General features: G+C 38.0%; 1 protein-coding gene across 14 annotated transcripts in view; it reads right to left on the bottom strand.

The window, feature by feature from the left end:
- The window catches only part of LOC147349347 (uncharacterized), a 690,773-nt gene that overhangs the window by 409,534 nt on the left and 260,140 nt on the right, over positions 1-21,099 (bottom strand). For 13 of the 14 annotated variants that reach the window (XR_015150389.1, XR_015150391.1, XR_015150388.1 and 10 more), the window contains one exon: positions 18,572-18,696. The gene's annotated coding sequence lies outside the window, so the exon portion shown is untranslated. Of the gene's footprint in view, positions 1-7,605; positions 8,594-18,571; positions 18,697-21,099 lie in introns of those variants that run through there. The other variant, XR_015150400.1, reaches the window with a different exon arrangement.

Here is a 21,099-nt window from a genome sequence, read left to right as displayed (position 1 = left end):
CTATTATTGTGTTATTGTTAATTTCTCCTTTCATACTTGTTAGTATTTGTCTTACATACTGCGGTGCTCCCGTGTTGGGTGCATATATATTTATAATTGTTATATCTTCTTCTTGGATTGATCCTTTGATCATTATGTAGTGACCTTCTTTGTCTCTTTTCACAGCCTTTGTTTTAAAGTCTATTTTATCTGATATGAGTATTGTGACTCCTGCTTTCTTTTGGCCCCTATTTGCATGGAAAATCTTTTTCCAGCCCTTCACTTTCAGTCTGTATGTGTCCCCTGTTTTGAGGTGGGTCTCCTGTAGACAACATATGTAGGGGTCTTGTTTTTGTATCCATTCAGCCAGTCTTTGTCTTTTGGTTGGGGCATTCAACCCATTTACGTTTAAGGTAATTACTGATAAGTATGATCCCGTTGCCATTTACTTTATTGTTTGGGGTTCGAATTTATACACCATTTTTGTGTTTCCTGTCTAGAGAATATCCTTTAGTATTTGTTGGAGAGCTGGTTTGGTGGTGCAGAATTCTCTCAGCTTTTGCTTGTCTGAGAAGCTTTTGATTTCTCCTTCATACTTGAATGAAATCCTTGCTGGGTACAATAATCTGGGCTGTAGGTTATTTTCTTTCATCATTTTAAGTATGTCTTGCAAAATCACTGCGGATGGTGACTGCAGCTATGAAATTAAAAGACACTTGCTCCTTGGAAGAAAAGCTATGACAAATCTGGACAGCATATTAAAAAGTAAAGACATCACCTTGCCGGCAAAGTCTGTCTAGTCAAAGCTTCAGTTATTCCAATAGTTATGTACGGATGTGAGAGTTGGACCATAAAGAAGGCTGAGTGCCAAAGAATTGACGCTTTCAAATTGTGGTGCTGGAGAAGACTCTTGAGAGTCCTTTGGACTGCAAGGAGATCCAACCAGTCAATCCTAAAGGAAATCAACCCTGAACATTCATTGAAAGGACTGATGCTGAAGCTGAAGCTCTGATATTTGGCCACCCAATTCGAACAGTCAACTCATTGGAAAAGACCCTGATGCTGGGAAAGATGGAAGCCAGGAGGAGAAGGGGACAACATAGGATGAGATGGTTGGATGGCATCACCAATTCAGTGAGCACGAGTTTGAGCAAATTGCAGGCTATAGTGAAGGACAGGGAAGCCCGGAATGCTGCAGTCCATGGGGTTGCAAATAGTAAGACAGGACTTAGTGACTGAACAACAACAATAACGATCCTTAACGCTCTCTTTCTTGACACTCAGAGCAATCTCAGAAACCACACGATGCAGATAACAGAGCCTCCATCTGCCTGGGGCCCAGAATGACTATACCAGGCAGAGCTCCCTTCCCACTCCCTGAATAATCTACCTCACCCCAACCACTAATTACTAAACTTCGAATGAGAAACATGCTTCTATTTACAAGCAGTTGACATTTTGGAGTTTTGTAAGTTATACAGTAGCTACTACTACTGCAGCCAGTGTAACTGAGCTTACATTATTTCTTTCAAAATGAACCACAAAGTATTATTTTCTTTAGAACTGTTAAGAATGTTTCCTTTTTCTTCCTCTGAGTCTTAACATAGGTGCAGGCTTGTCAAAAGCAAAAGAATGTGTTTTGGTTGAAGGGTTAAACTTTGTTATAAGGCCTAGATACTTAAATATTAAATTCTAAAAAGAATTTAATATTGACAGAGAATGAGGTCATGCAGAAGAGATTTCTACTGCATCCATGATAATTAAAAAAAAAAAAAAAAAATCCCTAGAAGGGTTAGACACAGGGTAGATCTCATGCAATTTGAAGTAACTACATTTTCCACCAGGATCTTCCTGTCATTTCAATTAAACTGACTGTTCATGTTGGTAAAAATGAAATTTGGGGTAACAACCTCCCCTTGTCATTTCTATTATTCTGAAAGGTGAAAAATAACTTTTGGAATGCTCTATTTTTCAACTAAAATTGTTTTCACAGCTCTCCAGAAAAATGAGGGCCCCTCACCTCTACAGCAGTTTCAGTACCTGCAACCAGTACCCACCACTCTTTCCCTCTCTGGCTACTGCTGCTGCTAAGTCACTTTAGTCATGTCTGACTCTGTGCGACCCCATAGACAGCAGCCCACCAGGCTCCCCTGACCCTGGGATTCTCCAGGCAAGAACACTGGAGTGGGTTGCCATTTCCTTCTCCAATGCATAAAAGTGAGAAGTGAAAGGGAAGTCGCTCAGTCGTGTCTGACTTCCAGCGACCCCATGGACTGCAGCCCACCAGGCTCCTCCATCCATGGGATTTTCCAGGCAAGAGTACTGGAGTGGGGTGCCATTGCCTTCTCCGACCCTCTCTGGCTGGGTAGTCTAAACACATTCATATAGCCCCATCAGTAGTTCTGTTTTCATCTTCTTATTCTTACTCATAATTTGCCCATAAGGACTCAGTTTCAGGTTGGTACCTTTTTTCTAAACTCATACTACGTCTCTGCCTTTCCTTCTAAAAGGCTTGAAATTTGGGGATTTAGTACCTCCTTGAGTTATTTCTGTTGCAGAATGTTACCAAGCTTCAATTTTACTTATGCTATCACACTCTTTATTACTTTACCATTTCACATTCACTTTCTTTATTGGCTATACTTTGTGCTATAATTTATAGCCATTAAAGTCACTAAACATTGCTTTCCTTCCTTGTGCCAATCATATTCTCTTGTATTCCCTTTACATTATTATTACACTCTTATCATATGATAGTATTGAACTATAGTTTCTTCAAAGAATTCATGGGGGATTTAGCCAATTGTTTGAAGAAATTAATTATTCTACATTTTTTCCAGAAATATCAATCTACTAATTATTCCTTGAAAAGAAACTCTAGTTATTCTAACTCAAACTACCAAGTCTGAGATTCAACTATTATGTCTTAAACTCATATTGCATGTGTTTACCCCTAAATGATCATCATATACTTTTATGAAAGCTATTTGGTACCCAATTGATATTAAATTTATGTTCTTGAGTTTCTAATTTTTGCATTTTTGAGGATTTGGATATTTTTCCATTTCTAGCCATGTGACACCAATTCCATTTTTCATTCCTCTCTGTGCTTAACTGTTCAGTTGCTCACTCGTGTCTGACTCTGCGACCTCACGAACTGCAGCACGCCAGGAGTCCTATCCACTGTGAAATAATACAGAAATTCCTGGCATAAATTCATCTGAGTTTAGTGCCTTCTTCTTATATCCTAACATTATCTGATCAAAAAATTTGAAGGTCTTTTTCTTAAATGAATGTAAAAAGAGCTGAGTGAATTGTCTGTCCCCTGTTGCTTTTGTTTTTTTAAAGGTTCAGTTTATGTGAAAGCATTTTATTATTACATTGATTCAACGAAGTCTAGTCTTTTTTAAGTCTAGAAGTTAAATGACAAAAGAATGAGACAAGCAAAAATATATGTTTATAAAGCCAAAGAAGGAGAATACTTTAAAACCCATTCTCATCACCTTGTCTGGGTTTTACTCATAGTTCTTGCAAGGCAATCTCACTAACAATATATTGTGTGCATACCCACAGCTGTGCATCCTTAGGACTCTCAGGAGTAAAGGTCAGTGAACTTCAATTACACTTGTACTCAATTAGCACCTGCCTACTTGCATTTTATTTTGCTTGCTTTTTTCAGTTTCAGTGAAATTTCTATCTCAAGAGGTTTAACTGATTTTAGATCAAAACTTTGTAAAAGGTTGATGTTGTAATGCTTCTAAGGATAGCTTAAGGTCTTTAAATTTGATATCTTTCAAAGATTTTCCTGGGATCTAGACTTTCTCTTCAATGTGAAAGATGTATTCCATAAACAGAGGAGTTTTCAACTTTATGGTTTGCAGTTCCTTTAGAACTACATCATGTTCAAAAGCACATTTTGATTTTGGTTTTACATTTCAGCCAGGCTCACTGCTCTCTATTATACCCCATACTCTGTGCAAGCTACTTCAAAGTGTCCATGGGAAGGGAGAAAGCCTTTCATACTCTCTTTAAGAAATTAATTCATAAGGGAAAATGAATACTGAAGCCTATGAATACAATGAGTAGGAGGGAAGTTTTCCAGTTGCTGTTCCAGGCCACCATAAAATAACACTGGCCTCTGTGATCTCAGTGATCTTGTTTTCCATTACTTCCTACTGCTGTTTACACACCTGTTTTCACTTGTTTTGTCATCCTTTTCAGAACAACAAAAATATACTGTTTTTCTCATTTCACCCAATATGTTAAAGAGAGGGTCTGTTTCAGCAGTTCATAGGAAAAACAAGAATGACTTTCTACATTTCTTCCTAAACAGGGTCCTAAAGCAGCTTTAAGCATGGCAATAATTTCCTCAGTGATTACATATTAACTGTGAAAGCAATTATTAAAGATTTCATTTCTCAAAAACAGACTGCTTCTAGGCCTGCAATTTATTTTAATTGAAGGCTGAGAGACTCGCTGGCTGGAAAACAGAGGAAAACAGTTCATGTGGGTCTAAAAAATGGACACAAACCCAAATGCTCACAGAGGTCAGACAGGGAACAGAAACAAGTGAAGCAGACAGGGTGAATTCGGCAGTAAGCTGAGCAGTAAGGCTCAGGCCTTGTCTAAGGAGGTGCTCCGGCTGCTGAGATCCGGCTAGCCCATGGATGCCTTAAGGGTTTAGATTTCTGTTTCCGGATCTTCCAGTATTTTAAAAGATGCCAGGAACTTGGATTTTCATGTGAAACATTTTGCTTTTGAAACGCTGGCAACCAACTCAAAATATTTTTAAAACCTTCTGCTCACCAAAAGAAAAAAAAAAAAAAAAAGGAACAGAAACATACTGGAGGACAGATTGGGCCTGGACATTACCATTTCACAACCTGTGTTCTCAGTGAAAAAATGAGTCTTCTTTATGTAGAAACAAGCTTTTGCTTTTTTGTTATGCTTTCATTCTCTTTTATTGCATCTTTCTTCCATTCCATTCCCCAGTGTGTCACTATTGAAAAAATTCAAGATAAAAGGAAGCCAAGAAATTATCTTTATACAGAATTATATGTATACATGCATATACGGTTTTAGAGTCCAGAGAGGAGAGGAAAGCAAGTGTTTACTTTTTCAGAAATTCTGAAGTAGGAAAACTGCCTGAACTTCTAGAAAGAGACACTGAGGAGACACCTGAGCATAAAGTTCAGCACACTCCTTTGACATAGGCTGGAATCTGGAGTCACTGCCAGACAACTGCCCCGGGACAAGCCTCTGTGAACAAACAGGAAAATGACTCACCACAGACAACCAGGAGCGGAAACTTCCTCGAAGACAACTTGTGCCCAGAGAGCAGTAGCTTTTCACGCATGCTCAAAAAGGGCAATTTTGACGTCCCATGTCCCTCCTGGGTTGGCAGGACTGAGCATGCCCACCATCTTTGAAGTGCTGGGCGCAAAGGCGTGGGTGGGCGGGGGCAGGCGGACTGCGCATGATCCCTGCACACCCCAGCTGGCAGGGCCTCTGCAAGACGCTTCGCGTCTCACCACTGGATCCCAATCCTCTCCACGTTTTAGGGTCCAGCTCCCACTCCTGGGGAGCGAACTTTGGCTCCTGACTCTTGCTTCAGCTTCCCTTTGCCACAGTATAAGCCCCAGTAAAGCTTTGCCTGAAATTCTGGGACAGCCCTTCCTCAATTTCTATTGAAAAAAGAGTCCAAGAGCACAGGTCTCTAAGACTGTCCTTTTGAAGGAAGGCCATACAGGGTGAATATGGGTGGATCTGTGTGTTTATAGTAGTTTACAGCATTGTACGTGTTCTGATTACTTTGCACGGTCAGTCAGTTCAGTTCATTTCAGTCGCTCAGTCGTGTCGGAGTCTTTGTGACCCCATGGACTGCGGCACACCAGGTCTCCCTGTCCATCACCAACTCATCACCAACATGAGCTTGCTCAAACTCACGTCCATGGAGTCGGTGATGCCATCCAACCATCTCTTTCTCTGTAGTCTCCTTCTCCTCCCGCCTTCAATCTTTCCCAGCATCAAGGTCTTTTCCAAAGAGTCTGGTCTTTGCACAGTACCTGAGACAATTTATTCTGCTGTGGAATTCAAAAAAACTTCTGACTTTTTTCTCCTCTGTGAAATTCAAAAACTCTTCTGACTTTTTTTCCCCTCTACCTTTTAAATCTCCATTTCAGAGATGTCCTAATTATATGACAGTGGCATTATTTCCTGTATGTGTGAAAATTTTCACAAAGCCCAAAAAGAATGACTGGTGGTGGTTTAGTCGCTAAGTAGTGTCCGGCTTTTGTGACCCCGTGGACTGTAGCCTGCCAGGCTCCTCTGTCTGTGGGATTTTCCAAGCAAGAATACTGGAGTGGATTGCCATTTCCTTCTCCATGGTATCTTCCCAACCCAGAAATTGAACCTGGATCTCCTGCATTGCAGGCAGATCCTTTATCAACTGAGCTATGAGGGAAGCCCAAAAGAATGACAAATAGTTACAATTCTAGTTGATTCTCCTTCTTTCTCAGGCATTAGAAATTATATATGGTATTTACTAGATGCTGCTTATATGATATAAAATAGAGTTAAATTAAATTAACATACTATTTTTCTTTATATTCCTGTTGGGTTTTTTTTCTCTTAAGAAAAAAATAAGAATAATAACATCAGTTAATTAAATGTGTATACTCCTGTATATACGTGCATTCTCAGTAGTATCCAACTATTTGCAACCCTGTGGACTGTAGCCCGCCAGGATCCTCTGTCCATGGGATTTCCCAGGCAAGAATACTGGAGTGGGTTGCCATTTTCTACTTCAGGGGATCTTCCCCACCCAGGAAATCATCTCTGGGGAAAAATATCTTTGTCAGCTTTTTTTGGGTACCTATTAATTGTTATGTTCTGCCTGCCCCCAGTAAGTATTTTGGGTAGTGTACAGACAGCTTTACATGTGAAATGACCAGCTAGCTTAAACACAATAGCTTGTACTTTCTACTTCCCAACTTCTATGTCGCCCCTCAGGAAGTTTTAAAATTACTAATCTAATTATTTTACAAATCTCTTCAGATTTTCTATTTCTTGTGTGTCAGTTTCAGTCATTTATGTCTTTCTGTGGTTTTATCTAGTTCATCCACATTATCTAATTTGTTAGTATTCGGTTGTTTGTAGTTCCTTATAATCCTTTTCGATTGTTTTTGATTGAATTGATGCTTTTGAACTGTGGTGTTGGAGAAGACTTTTGAGAGTCCCTTGCACTGCAAGGAGATCAAACGAGTCAATCCTAAAGGAAATCAGTCCATAATATTCTTTGGACGGACTGATGCTGGGAAGCTAAAGTTCCAGTACTTTGGCCACCTGATGCAAAGAACTGACTCATTTGAAAAGACCCTGATGCTGGGAAGGATTGAAGGCAGGAGGAAAAGGGGATGACAGAGGATGAGATGGTTGGATGGCATCACTAACTCGATGGACATGAATTTGAGCAAGCTTAGGAAGTTGGTGATGGACAGGGAAGCCTGATGTGTGCAGTCCATGGGGTCACAAAGAGTGGGACACGACTGAGCAACTGAACTGAATAATCCTTTTTATTTCTGAAAAGTTGGTCATGATGTACCCCCTTTTAGCCTGGATTTTAATCATTTGAGTCATCTCCTTATTAGCCCAGCTAAAGGTTTGCCAATGTTTTTTAATAAGTAAGAAAACTTTTGATTTTATTGAGTTTTCTACACGCAATCTCCCAGAAAATCAAAAGGGAAAAAAGACTTCCCAACTTATTCTATAAGGCCAGCATTATTCTGATGTCAAACACACAAAAATATTGCAGGGAAATAAAATTTTCCTCATAAACACAGATGCAAAAAATCTTTTAAAAATTACAAATCAATACAATAGTATATATAAAGATAACATACAGTGGTCAAATGTGATTTATCCCAGGAGTGAAATGTTGAATTTACATTAGAAAATCAATCAGTGTAATTTACTGTATTAACAGACTAAAAAAGTAAAACCATATGATCATCTCAATAGAAGCTAAATAAGCTTCTGACAACATTCCAAATCTATCCCGAATAAAAACTCTTGGCAGACTGAGAAGAGAACTTGCTCAGCGTGATGAAGGGCATTATGAAAAACCTACAGATAATATTAATATCGTACTTAACGATGAAAGACAATGCTTTCACCCTGAGATCAGGAGTAATGCAAGGATGTCTGCTCTAATCACTACTATCAAACATTGTACTTGCTGTTCTAATCAATTAATAGGTAAGCCTAATGAGTAGATGGCATCAAGATTTGAAAGATGTAAACTTGCCTTTTTCTCAGATGATATGACCATCTACATAGGAGATACAGTTAATTTACTAAAAGACCTGTTGGAACTAATAAGGGATTTTTAACAAGACTGTACATTATGAGATCTATGTACCAAAAATCAATGAAAAATAAATAGTTTAAATACCACTTACAATAGTTTTAGGGCTTCCCAGGTGGCGCTTGTAAATGCAAGAGACATAAGTGACGCAGGTTCGATCCCTAGGTCGGGAAGGTCCCCTGGAGGATATGGCAATCCACTCCAATACTCTTGCCTGAAGAATCCCCGTGGACAGAGGAGCCTCGTGGCCTGCAGTCCATAGCGTTGCACAAATTCAGACATGACTGAAGTGACTTAGCACGCACACATGCATAATAGTTTTAAAACATTCAGTTCTCTGGTTAAAAGACTATGAAAGATGTATAAGATTTATGTGCTGAAAATGACAAGACGTTGCTGAGAAAAATTAAAGTTGACTTAACTAGAGAATATATTATGTTCATTAACTCAAAAACTCAGTGTTGTTAAGATGTTAATTCTCCCTGATTTGATCTATAGATTAATCACTTTCTGAATAAAATTGCAGCACATTTTTCTTAGATACAAAATTTTCTAAAATTCATATAGAAAAGCAAAGGAACTAAAATAGACAAGACAACTTTGAGAAAGAAAAGCAAAATGAGAGAAGTTATACTAACTGACTCAATAAATTATTGTAAAGTTACAGTATTAAGACAGAGTGGTACCCGACGTCATCAAAGACAAATAGATGAAGGGAACCAAATAAAAAGTACAAAAGCAGACCCACATTTATGTTGTCAGTTGACTTTCAAATAAACTGAAAGGTGTTTCAGTGAAAAAGTATAGTCTTTTCACCAAATGGGGCTAGGATAATTTTGTACCCGTACACAAAACCAAACTTTGATTATTACCTCATGTCATCTACAAAAAGAAATTCAAAATGGATCATAGACATACTTGAAAAACTGTATAAGACTTCTAGAATAAAGCACAGGAAAAGATCTTTGTGACCTTGGGTTAGAAATTTCTTAGATAGAAGCATAATCTTTGGAAAAAAAATTAGAAAATGGCTTCATCAAAATTAAGGACTTCTGCTTTCAAGAGACTCAAGGGAATAAAATGACAAACTCTATACTGGGACAATGTATTTTAAAACCATGTATCTGAGAAAGGACTTATGTAAGTAATATATAAAGCACTCCCAAAGCTCAATAATAAGAAAAAAATGACCCAATAAAAAATAGGCAAATGATATGAACAGTCCAAAGAAAGTAAAATAATTGCAGATAAGCCCACAAAAATTGCTCATCGTTACTCATTAGGGAAATTCAAATTTAAAAACATAATAAGATATCTTTACATATCTGTTAGTATATTTATAGTTTTAAAAAACTAACCATGCCAAATGTTGGCAAAAGGATGGAGAAACTAGAACTCACATACACTACTATTAAGTTCTTTGAGGGTAGTCTATGACTCTAATTCAGCTCATTGTTTCTATTAGGAACAAGTTAATAAATATTTATAAAACTTAACAGTAAAAAGTTTATAATTTGTTAATAACCAACCAATTTTGAGAAACTCAACCAATATATATATCTCTAATCACTGTACTAGCATAAAAATCCTCAAACTAAATGACATGTCTAAATCACTCTGTCATTTATTATAATCCTAATATATACCAACTTGTATTTATCAAAAATATTAAATTATTAATGGATGCTAATTTGGTCTACTTTCCCCCCAAATTCTATAATTTCATGGTAATAAAATTCAGTTCCACATGTCAGTTTCCTGTTTGGAGATATCCAATTAAAATATGCGAATTCTTAAATAGACTAAAAGATAACGAGACACAAAAGGGAAAATGTGAAAAACAAGTCCCCTGCCCCCGAATAAATAGCTTATTTAAAACAAAGCCCTTTGGCCATTTCTTTCCTGAAAGCTCCTGGGCTGTGCTGCCAGTTCTGATGCCTCAGTTGCTTTTCATCATATACATATAGAATGTTTCTACCAGAGGGAACTAGCAAGCATGCCCAGAGTCATGAGGTTAATAATTCAAAGCGTTTTCCAGTTGTGGATAAGAGTATCCTTTACTTAAATGTGGCCCACTAGCTAAAACTTGAAAAACTTTTAGTAGGCTTTTTGAGTCTCTTTTCCAGTTAAGAAGCTCAGTATTCCTATACTAGAGCAGTAAATATTCCTTGTGGAACATGATTTCCAATTCTATTATCAGGATGGTGCATATTCCGGGGTGATGCTCACATGATTATTTTCTATAATCTGTGCAGGCACAGAGGCTCTCTTTGCCTCAGGACCAAGACAGCTACACATGCATCTTCCATTAGTTCCTTCTCTCTCTGAACTTAAGATGGGATAAAATTAATAATTTTTCACTTTACTGGGTATTTTGCTACAAAAACTATTTATCATTCTGTAAATACTTTTGGTGAATCTCTGAACTTATTGCCATCTGAGAGCTGCACATAGAAAATTAAACAGCTCTGGTTCCTACCCACTAAGAGATTGTAATCAGCTACTGATATGAGAGTAGGCATTACATTTACACTGTAGAATTGGAATGTCAAGTATGAGGTATAGATTGCAGAACTTCACCTAGCTGTCTGGCAGAATTAAAGCTCTTAAAATAATGGAAAATACTGGTGAAAAATCACCAAGTAAAAAATTGTAAAATGGGCTACTGATTCTTACTTTACGTTAGTTAGAAGACATTTAATGTTTGAAATAAATCTGGGAAGATGATATAAATAAGAAGCAATAAATGTAAAGATGCATGCAGATGGACCTTGTTAAAGAGGTGAAACACACATATTAGTAATATGATGCTTTTAAGAATAGGATGAAAGGATTTGTCAAATCTTGAGATTTTGCATAGGAGTTATTAGCATAGCTATGACATTTTCTACTTCTATTCACATATGAATTCCCTGCAAAGCATTGTTTTGGAACAGTAGTAATCATACTTTCAAATAAGCTGCAAATAAAGGGACAGAAGGGCTTCCCAGGTGGCTCAGTGGGTAAAGAATCCACCTACAGTGCAGGAGACAGAGGAGACATGGGTTCAATCCCTGGATCGGGAAGATCTCCTGGAGGACGGCATGGCAACCCACTCCAGTATTCTTGCCTGGAGAATGCCATGGACAGAGGAGCCTGGCAGGCTACAGTCCATGGGGTTACAAAGATTCAGACACGACTGAAGCAATTGAACATGCATGCACAAAGGGACAGAAACAAATAATGGTAATCAATTATAGTGAGTAAGAAACATGAGTAACTTCACTTGAAACCCCTTGTGCTAATGATTTCCACTATGGGGTAAATAGGTTGCTAACATTTTACATATCTACTCCATATATATTATTGGAAATAATTGTCAAGATGTCTAAGTTGTTAAAATAGATTTGTGGTTCAAGGAGCCAAATTTTAGCATCAAGTAGTAGACACTGAATTGCCATTGAGATCACTATGGTGGGCAAACTGCGCAAGTTCAAAAACTTACAGCTGTTTCAGTTCAGTAGCTCAGTCGTGTCTGACTCTTTGCGACCCCATGAATCGCAGCACGCCAGGCCTCCATGTCCATCACCAACTCCCGGAGTTCACTCAGACTCACGTCCATCGAGTCAGTGATGCCATCCAGCCATCTCATTCTCCGTCGTCCCCTTCTCCTGCCCCCAATCCCTCCCACCATCAGAGTCTTTTCCAATGAGTCAACTGTTTAGTCTCATGATAATAAAATGTTCCACGGAGCAACTAAGACATCTACTTGGCTCCAAATGTGAGAGACAAAAGACCTACTTTCTGAAATCTGAAAACTGGAAATCAAGTTTTAAAGAGAGGCAGACTTGAATAAGCTTGCATCACTGAGAAAGAGAAAGAGAAAAAAAAATCGGAGTTAGAACTTGGCGAGACTTGCCAAACTAAGATGCCACTGGCTGAACTTTCAAAACTCATGTAATTCCTCATTTAGCACCAGGAAGGGTTAGGATTCAAGTGCAATTAGCAGAGGTAGGGAGGGGTAGAGGGGATAGGAGGTTCACATATTAAGTTGGGAATTAGATTAAATCCCCAAGTTCATCAGGGAGAAGTGACAAAGCTGTATTTAAAATTCGCTAAACTCTTGGGAAGATAAAGCCCTTTGAAAAAGATAAAAGAAATATGAAGGATATGTTTCCTCCTCCCTTTCCTTTAAGAAAAGGTTGAATGTGGTTTATTACCCTTAATTATTATGACTCCCTTGATTCACCTGGCAACAAATTGGCTTATCAGCCAGGGACTATTAGTTGTGCATTAGCATCAAGTTAGACACTGTATCAGTTTTCAATAAACTCAATGAATAATAACTTGACATTTGAACAGAGCTTTGTAATTTGAAAACTATTTTTCACAATATTCTTTCTCTTCATGTTTAGACCCTGGAGCAGGGGTTGACAGATTACAGCCACAGAACAAATCTGGCCAGCCACTAGTTTTTATAAATATTTATTGGGACACAGCCATGTTCCTTCTTTTACATACCATCTGTGGTTGCTTTTGTGCTACAAAAGCAGAATTGAGTAGTTACAAAAGATATTGTATAGTCCACAAGATTAAAATATTTACTATCTTGTACTTTACAGTGAACGATAGCTAAGCCTTGCTCTGCAGCTCCATGCTGGTATCCTCTTTAAGTCAGTTACCTTAACAGCCTTTGTTTCACAGTGATATTTGTAATTGTACTATTGTTTTCTAAAGTACAAGCTACGTGAAGTCTAGAGCTGTGTTTGACTTATTTTTTTATTCACTGAAATAATTAAAATAATAGGTGATGAAAACATTAATAAATTCATCTTATTTGATTCTCTTAAAATTCCTACAAGATTCCATACAATCTTTACCCTTCATATCTGGAAATGAAGTAAAATAAAGTGATGGTTTGTCTTATTCTACTGTGTAGCTGATTTTAGAATGCTATTCAAATACACTAAAAAGTCTGTATTTTTCCTTTGTTTTCACACATCATTGAACACAATATTTCCTTTACATTTTAAGAAAATTTGTTGATAGCAGTTTACTAATTTACATTTGCAACCAGGGCTTACCAAGTCAATGTGTAATCAATATTTTATTGTTCACTATGAACCTGGACAGTTTCTTTGGTTTACAGTTGCAGTAATTGTTTTCAAGACCTTTCTCTATCCATGAAACTAGTTAAGACTCTTCAGAACAAACATGTTGCATGTTGAGCCACTACTAGTAACTATCAATAGACCATAACAGCACCGACATAGCAACTATGAGGTCCTCTCAGTATAGCTAATATTCCCATCTGAGGATTACCTGTGTCTACAAGTCTCAAACTAATCTATAGAGCAGTTTACAGAGACATCATACAGAAAGTAGAGAGTTCCTATATACCTCTCACCCCCATAATATCTCCTGTTATTATCATCTTGCATTAATGTTATGTAGCCACCATTACAGTACTTTACAGGCAATGGCACCCCACTCCAGTACTCTTGCCTGGAAAATCCCATGGACGGAGGAGCCTGGTGGGCTACAGTTCATGGGGTCGCTAGGAGTCGGACACGACTGAGCGACTTCACTTTGACTTTTCACTTTCATGCATTGGAGGAGGAAATGGCAACCCACTCCAGTGTTCTTGCCTGGAGAATCCCATGGACAGAGGAGCCTGGTGGGCTGCTGTCTATGGGGTCGCACAGAGTCGGACACGACTGAAGCGACTTAGCAGCAGCAGCAGCAGCATAGTATAGTTTTACTACACTGATATCACACACCTGTGAAAACCCAGTGACCTGTACAAGACAAACAGTAAATCCTAATATAATCTATGGTCATTAGATAATAGTATCAATTAATTTATCAGTTGCACAAATATACCACATTAATGCAAGTTGTTAATAATAGTAGAAACTATGGGGATAAGGGGTATATAGGAATTCTCTATTTTCTGCACAGGGTCTCTGTAAGTTTCTCAAAAAACTAAAATTTATTTTAAAAATAGAGAAGTTTCTTTTGTAAGATCAGATGTTCACTTGTAATAAAAATTATCCTCCTGGCTTGACTTTCCAAATTCTGTCCTTGACAACCTCTACATTTGTTTCTGTACTGACTTCTTCAGAAATGGATATTTTTCTTGACAGCCCTGGGGGGACTTTCCAGCCCTTTCCCACATGGCTAAACATCAGTCTTGGTCTTGGGCTCTCCTGTCCAAATTTGTCTGGATAATAAATAATCATGAACATCTCACCATGGCTCAAAGTGATGGCAAGTAAGAATGATCTGTGATTTTGCCTTTTTGACACTCATATTACTGGGCACTCAGAGATGTCACTGAACATATAGAAAGAATTATTATTATCCAGGGTCTCTGACCCAGAAACAGTGAGGCCTAATAATTTCTTCCCTATCCAGGGCTGCAAAGAGTTTCTCCTTGGCTCCAGAAAATCTTGAACCTGTGGCTATCCTGTTGCTTAGCCTATCTTGGCCCAGACCTTCAGATAACATGGCCTAAGAAGTGAAAAGACACATATATACAATGGAATATTACTCAGTCATAAAAAGAACAAAATTGGGTCATTTGTAGAGATGTGGATGGACATGGAGACTGTCATAAGAGTGAAGTAAGTCAGAAAATAAATATATATTAACACATATATGTGGAATCTAGAAAAATAATACAGATGATCCTATTTGCAAAGCAGAAGTAGAGACACAGGCATAGGGAATAAATGTATGGACACCAAGGGGAAAAGGGGGGCGGTGGTGGGAGGAATTGGGAGATTTGACATATATACACTATGGGACTTCCCAGGTGGCACGAGTGGTAAAGAACCCACCTGCCAATGCAGGAGACATAAGAGACTCCAGGATCGAATCCAGGGTTCGATCCCTGGATCAGGAAGATCCCCTGAGGGGGGGCATGGCAACCCACTCCAGTATTCTTGCCTGGAGAATCCCATGGACAGAGGAGCCTGGCAAGCTACAGTCCATGGGGTTGCAGAGAGTCAGACACGACTGAAGTGACTTAGAATATGTATAAAAATAACCAATGAGAACCTACTGTATAGCAAGGGCGCTCTACTGGATACTTTGTGGTGACCTAAATTGGAAAGAGATCCAAAAATGAGTGGATATATGTATATGTGTAGCCGATTCACTTTGCTGTACAGTAGAAACTAACACAACGTTATTAAACGGCTAAAGTGAAGTGCAAGTGTTAGTTGCTCAGTCATGACTATTGCGATGCCATGGACTGTGGACCGCCAGGCTCCCCTGTCAGTGGAATTCTCCAGGCAAGAATACTGGAGTGGGTTGCCATGCCCTCCTCTAGGGGATCTTCCCAACCCAAGGATCAAACCCAGGTCTCCTGCATTGCAGGTGGATTCTTTACCATCTGAGCCACCACAGAAGCCCATAAAACAACTATACTCCAATAAAATTTCATTAAAAGGGTAAGTAAATGTTTAAAAAGAAGAAAAAAGTCAGTTGGGAGTAAATCGAAGAAAACGACACTGGTATTCAAGAAACCCTTTCCATAATTAGTGCTGTACTACCTATCTGGGCTTTCTTGAGCAAACTGCGTTACCTTGCCTATGTTTCAATCTCCAAGATCCCTTTCAGCTGCTGTTTTTCTGCATGTAGCAGCAGAAAGAGGTTCATTTTCTCCCCTCCCACCCCAGCCTTATTGAGATGTGATTCATTGACATGTAACAAACACATAAAAAGGTGCTCAACATCACTGATCATCTGGGAAATGGGAATCAGATCAGCAATGAGATATTATATTAGACCTGTTAGAATGACTGTTATCAAAAAGATAGAGAAATGCTGATGAGGATGTGGAGAAAAGGGAACGCTGGTACACTGTTGAAAATGTATATTGGTACAGTCAATATGGAACACAGTATGGAGATTCCTTTAAAAGTTAAAAATAGAACTACTATATGATCCATCAATTCCACTTTGGGTATATATCTGAAAAAAGTAAAATTACTATTTTAAAGAGATATCTACACTGAATGTTCATTACAGCATTATTCACAATAACCAAGGTATGAAAACAAACTATCAGTGAGTGAACATATTAAGGAAATGAGATTTGTGTGTGTGTTTAGCCATAAAATATGAAGGAAATCCTGCCATTTGCAACAACATGGATGAACCTTGAGGGTATCATGCTAAGTGAAATAAGTTCAGCATTGTCTAAAAGCATTTACTCTGGTAGCCCCTGGTACAACTACTTATTTTAGCCTGGTTTGGTGTGCTTTCTTAAACAGCTTCTTATCATCCACTCTTTTCAGAGGCCTGCCCAGTTGGAGTTCAAAGGGGAGTGTCACAGCATTGCTCATACGGGTACTAGGACAACTTTCACTGAGAGCTTGCCTGTTCATTTAGTGTTAAGTGACTTCAATTTTAATACATTTGTTCACTACCTCCTTTCAGAAAGGATTTGTTAGTTTCTAAAATGATAAATATTTTAAAAAAGTAGTAAAATATAACAATACAGAAACATAGCTAAGGAGAGAAAACAGATGCACCAATAATAAAGCTCAATATGGTTTTTGGGATTGAGCATAAAAACTATGTATGTTTCCTTGTATCCAAGTCAAGGATGTATACAAGAGTAGAATACATATAATTTCTTATGGAAACCAAAAGTTTTTCTACCTTCAAACTTTTAAAGAAATGTCTAATGTTAGGTTACTGTATGGCAGACATTGAATGCTATGATATACAACATCCTCCATAGAAATTTCATGGTAAATGCAAAAGTTGTGTAACTATTTGTCTATATTTACCTTACAAAAATTAAAGATATAACAATTCATTAAATATTATTTTGAGGGGAAATAAAGCTCAATGATTTAGCTTTCTTTTTTCTCAGATTTTTCTAGGAAAACCTGTAAGACTTGAATTATCTTCCAGCCATTTGAGCTACTGACTATAAATAGCTATAAGATAGTCTAAGATTAAAATCTCCAGAAAAAGTCTGGGGTAGTGATAACTTAGATCTAAATAGTTTGAATCACAGTAGAATAAATGATAGACTTAATATCCTATTATTCACATTAGACAGTTTAAGTTATTATTCTTACTCATCTAGAAATCGATTTTACTTCTATGTGTGATTGTGGGCTACAAGGGAATTATCAGGTAAAACCACCTTTCTCCTCAAGAAGAGGCTTTGCAAACATTTTAGCACTCCAATCAGTGTTTGCTTAGACTATTATCAGCAATGGCAAATGAATACTGTATTGACAGTCTGTTTTGCCCAGAACATTCAGTTGTGTGTTGTGAATAGCAAAAATAGAAATAGCAAAACTGTACTTTCAGTGGGGTTTACAACCTAGTTAGGCAGAAAGGTAAGAATCAAAAAGCCAATGGAAAAATATGTTAAATATACAAGTTAAATGTCAAACAACTGTCAGTATTTTATGTTACTGGGAAACAGTGACCAGGTTACTCATCTATGATTAAAATTTGTCTTCACTGCAAAAATACATACATCTGTTACTTACTGCATAAGGATACAGGTGCTGGCATAATTAGCTGAGTTCTGGTTGGTACCTCGGACCTCTTGGCCACACTCAGTCACTTTTCCTGGGGCAATAGGTAGTAAACAACTGGCAGGAGGGTGATTTCACTTAACATGAGAGCTCTATCCTTTTGGAATGCTGCCCACTTTTACACATTCTTATAGGAACTCCTAGAACTCCAGTTTTGCTATTTCTATTTTTGTTATTCCCAACACTTTGTAACTTAACGTCAATAATTCTTACATTATATATAACCAAAAACAGCTGTAAGCAGAGATACACAAAATATATTTCTGAGATTCATGTGTAGTCAGCTTTCTGAATTGGTGGCTTCCTAGAAATTAATTTTAAGTCATCTTCTAATTTCCCAGTAAAGTGAAAGACAGTAAGTTAAATAAGAGTGAAGATAAGGGAACAATCTCTGAGGGCCATAGGAGTTGAACAAAGTTTATGAGGGAAGGGGAGCTTGAGACAGGCTTGGAAAGAAGGAAGGGATTGAGTTAAGCAGGGAGAAGGAGGCACTGGGGAGAAATCCATACTGTAAGTTTGATGAGCCTCTAGAACTGCAGCCTCCAGAAGGACATGGGCTGTGGTGATCCACTTTCCCTACTTGCATTAAGTTAGCAGAAAATTCATTAGAATCATGTAGTTCATCTCAGGTTCTCCTTCAACTAAATGATGATAGCTCAGGATTTCCATATCCTACCTTGCCCCCTGATGAGTCCCAGTTGTGTCAAGGAGTATGTGACCTGCAGTGGCTTGGGATTTTGTCAAAATCTTCTGTCCTCAATGTATCAGCAGCTCATCAGCTTCATGGGCACAGTCTTCTTCCTGCAGTAGATGAAAAGTTTTTGTGTGAAGAGCAGCGGAAGCCCACCCTATAAAATGGAGTAAATTTTATATTAACCCATCAGGTTGGATGGCTGCTCAGTTTGGCACAGGGACTTCAAATTTTATCTTCAGTAGTCCTCTCCAAGTAGCTGCAGTCTGTAATAATGTGCATGCCTTCTAGTTCATTTCCTTCAAGGTCAGTCATCAGTCCACACTGGAAATGAACTCAGGGAATATTGAAGAAACAATCAAGTTTAGAAGAGATTTTCAGAATTCCAATACTGTACAGCTAGTAATAATCATGCTGCACTTGAAAGAGGAATTGGAACTTCAGTCTGTTTTAATATGCAACATAATGTCTATGCTACATTAAAGAAATCCAAAGAATTTTATTGACATGGGTTTAGAGTAGGGATTACTCTATAGAAGGGAGAAACATGCTTGGGTGATACACTTGTGTGTGTGTGCTTAGTCACCCAGTCATGTCCAACTCTTTGCAAATGCATGGACTGAAGCTCACCAGGCTCTGTCCATGGGGATTCTCCAAGCAAGAATACTGGAGTTGGTTGCAATGCCCTTCTCCAGGGAATCTTTCCGACCCAGGAATCGAACCAGGGTCCCTGGTATTGCAGGTGGATTCTTTACCAGCTGAGCTACCAGGGAAGCCCAAAGAGTGATCTATTTCTGCCTGATAGGTGATACACTTGCAGGCATCATTACAGAAGACTAAACATCAGTCTCAGGAAAGTCATCCAAGGAAGGGATAAAGGGTGGGGGGAAACCAGGAGTTAAGGTGGTGGCCTTTGGAGACCTGGCTTGCAACCCTGTCTCTACTACCCACCATTCTGTGACCTTGCACATCCATGACTATTATACCCTCAAGGAGCAGATGACTTTAGGATCTTGGGGAACTTCTCACAGTTTCTAAACTTTCTAGGCTGTCTGTGCCTGTTCTAGATATAATTTCAAAAATGGCCAGTCATTGTCTTTTGCAAATTCAAATACCTTTTCTTCAATAAATCATAACTGAAAAGGTCTTAGTTAGGACAATTCCAATGAGGTGGTTCGTATTTTATCCTCCAACAAAGAATGTTAAATTTGTAGGATTTTAGACATTGGTAAATAAACAGATTAAGGACAGAGGAGGTATCCCTGATGTCTTTGAAATCACATCATGGTTTTACTACTACTTAAATAAAAATTTTAACAGTTCAGGGACAAATACTGAAAGCATTTACCAATGCAATAACATGATGCCTGGAATTTTCTTAAAAATAAACCTTGAGGGAGAGAGAGGAAGTGGGTGTACACATAGATGAAACAGGACTTGCCAAATACTGATAATTACTGAAGTTTTTGATGGGGATACATTTTACTGTTCTATATAGGTTTTATTTGAAAATATCCATAAGAAAATTTTTTTCAAAATTATCCTTTACAGTGGACAGTACAGAAACATAGAATGGAGTTTATACTGTAAATACATTTCTACATCTCCTCCTGTCCTTATTGTACCTTATACACATAGACAGATTTAATCAATTAGTGGTGAATCAGGCTTCAGTTCTTAAAATTTGTTGCAAAAGTTTTATAATAGCTTTTGGTTCAAATGTTAGAGTTGAAACTCAATCAGCCATATTCATTTTTTTTTGTGGACCACAGTAACCAGCAGCAACAAGAATAATGTCCACCCAGGAAATAAAGTTACCACATTGGATGCTGAGCCACAAAAACCCTTGTCTATTAAAACAAAATATAAACTCATCAGGCTTATTATTACTAGTAGGAATAGCATCATCGATTTTTGTACTCTGATACTGGCATGAATTTCTTAGTTCAGCTGACATTCCCATTCAACTACCCAGATTCCCCAGGTTCAACTCATTTTGTGGTGTTAAATATCTTGGGGATGATCCCAGCTATAGGCAAAACATCAATCTGAGCCAAATTTACCAATTTTTTGGGAGCCACAATTAGTCAGAACTCTCCTTCTGGGTGTTGAGGACCAAGCTGTTTACTAAGGTAACAGTGGGAACACTTTGTACATTAGCTCCTTGTCAAAGCAAGTCCTTTCACTGGATGGCTGTCCTCATACAAATGTTGAGACTATTGCTGGCTCCTTATTTCTCTACCCATTTCTTCCCAAAGAATGGCTCAAGTTTCACCTTTTCCATATGAGCATTCATTGACAAATTTAGTCTATAGTTAACTTTCCTTGAATTTTGTGCATATTTATTCACTCAAAAAACATTGATAAATTATGAACACACTACACACATGTAAGTACACACACATTAAGCACAATGACTACATGGTCAATGTTCAATAAATACGTTTTGACTGATTGATTAAAATATATAGATTTTTTTAGTGGGATAAATGTTGCAACCAAAATTTACCACA

The sequence above is a fragment of the Bos grunniens genome, chromosome 21 (assembly GCF_055505025.1).
Source record: "Bos grunniens cultivar Pamir isolate PY7600 chromosome 21, Bosgru_T2T1.0, whole genome shotgun sequence".
NCBI classification, from domain to species: Eukaryota; Metazoa; Chordata; class Mammalia; order Artiodactyla; family Bovidae; genus Bos; species Bos grunniens.
The sequence above is the reverse complement of the archived record's forward strand: the minus strand, read 5'-3'. Positions and strand labels throughout refer to the sequence as shown.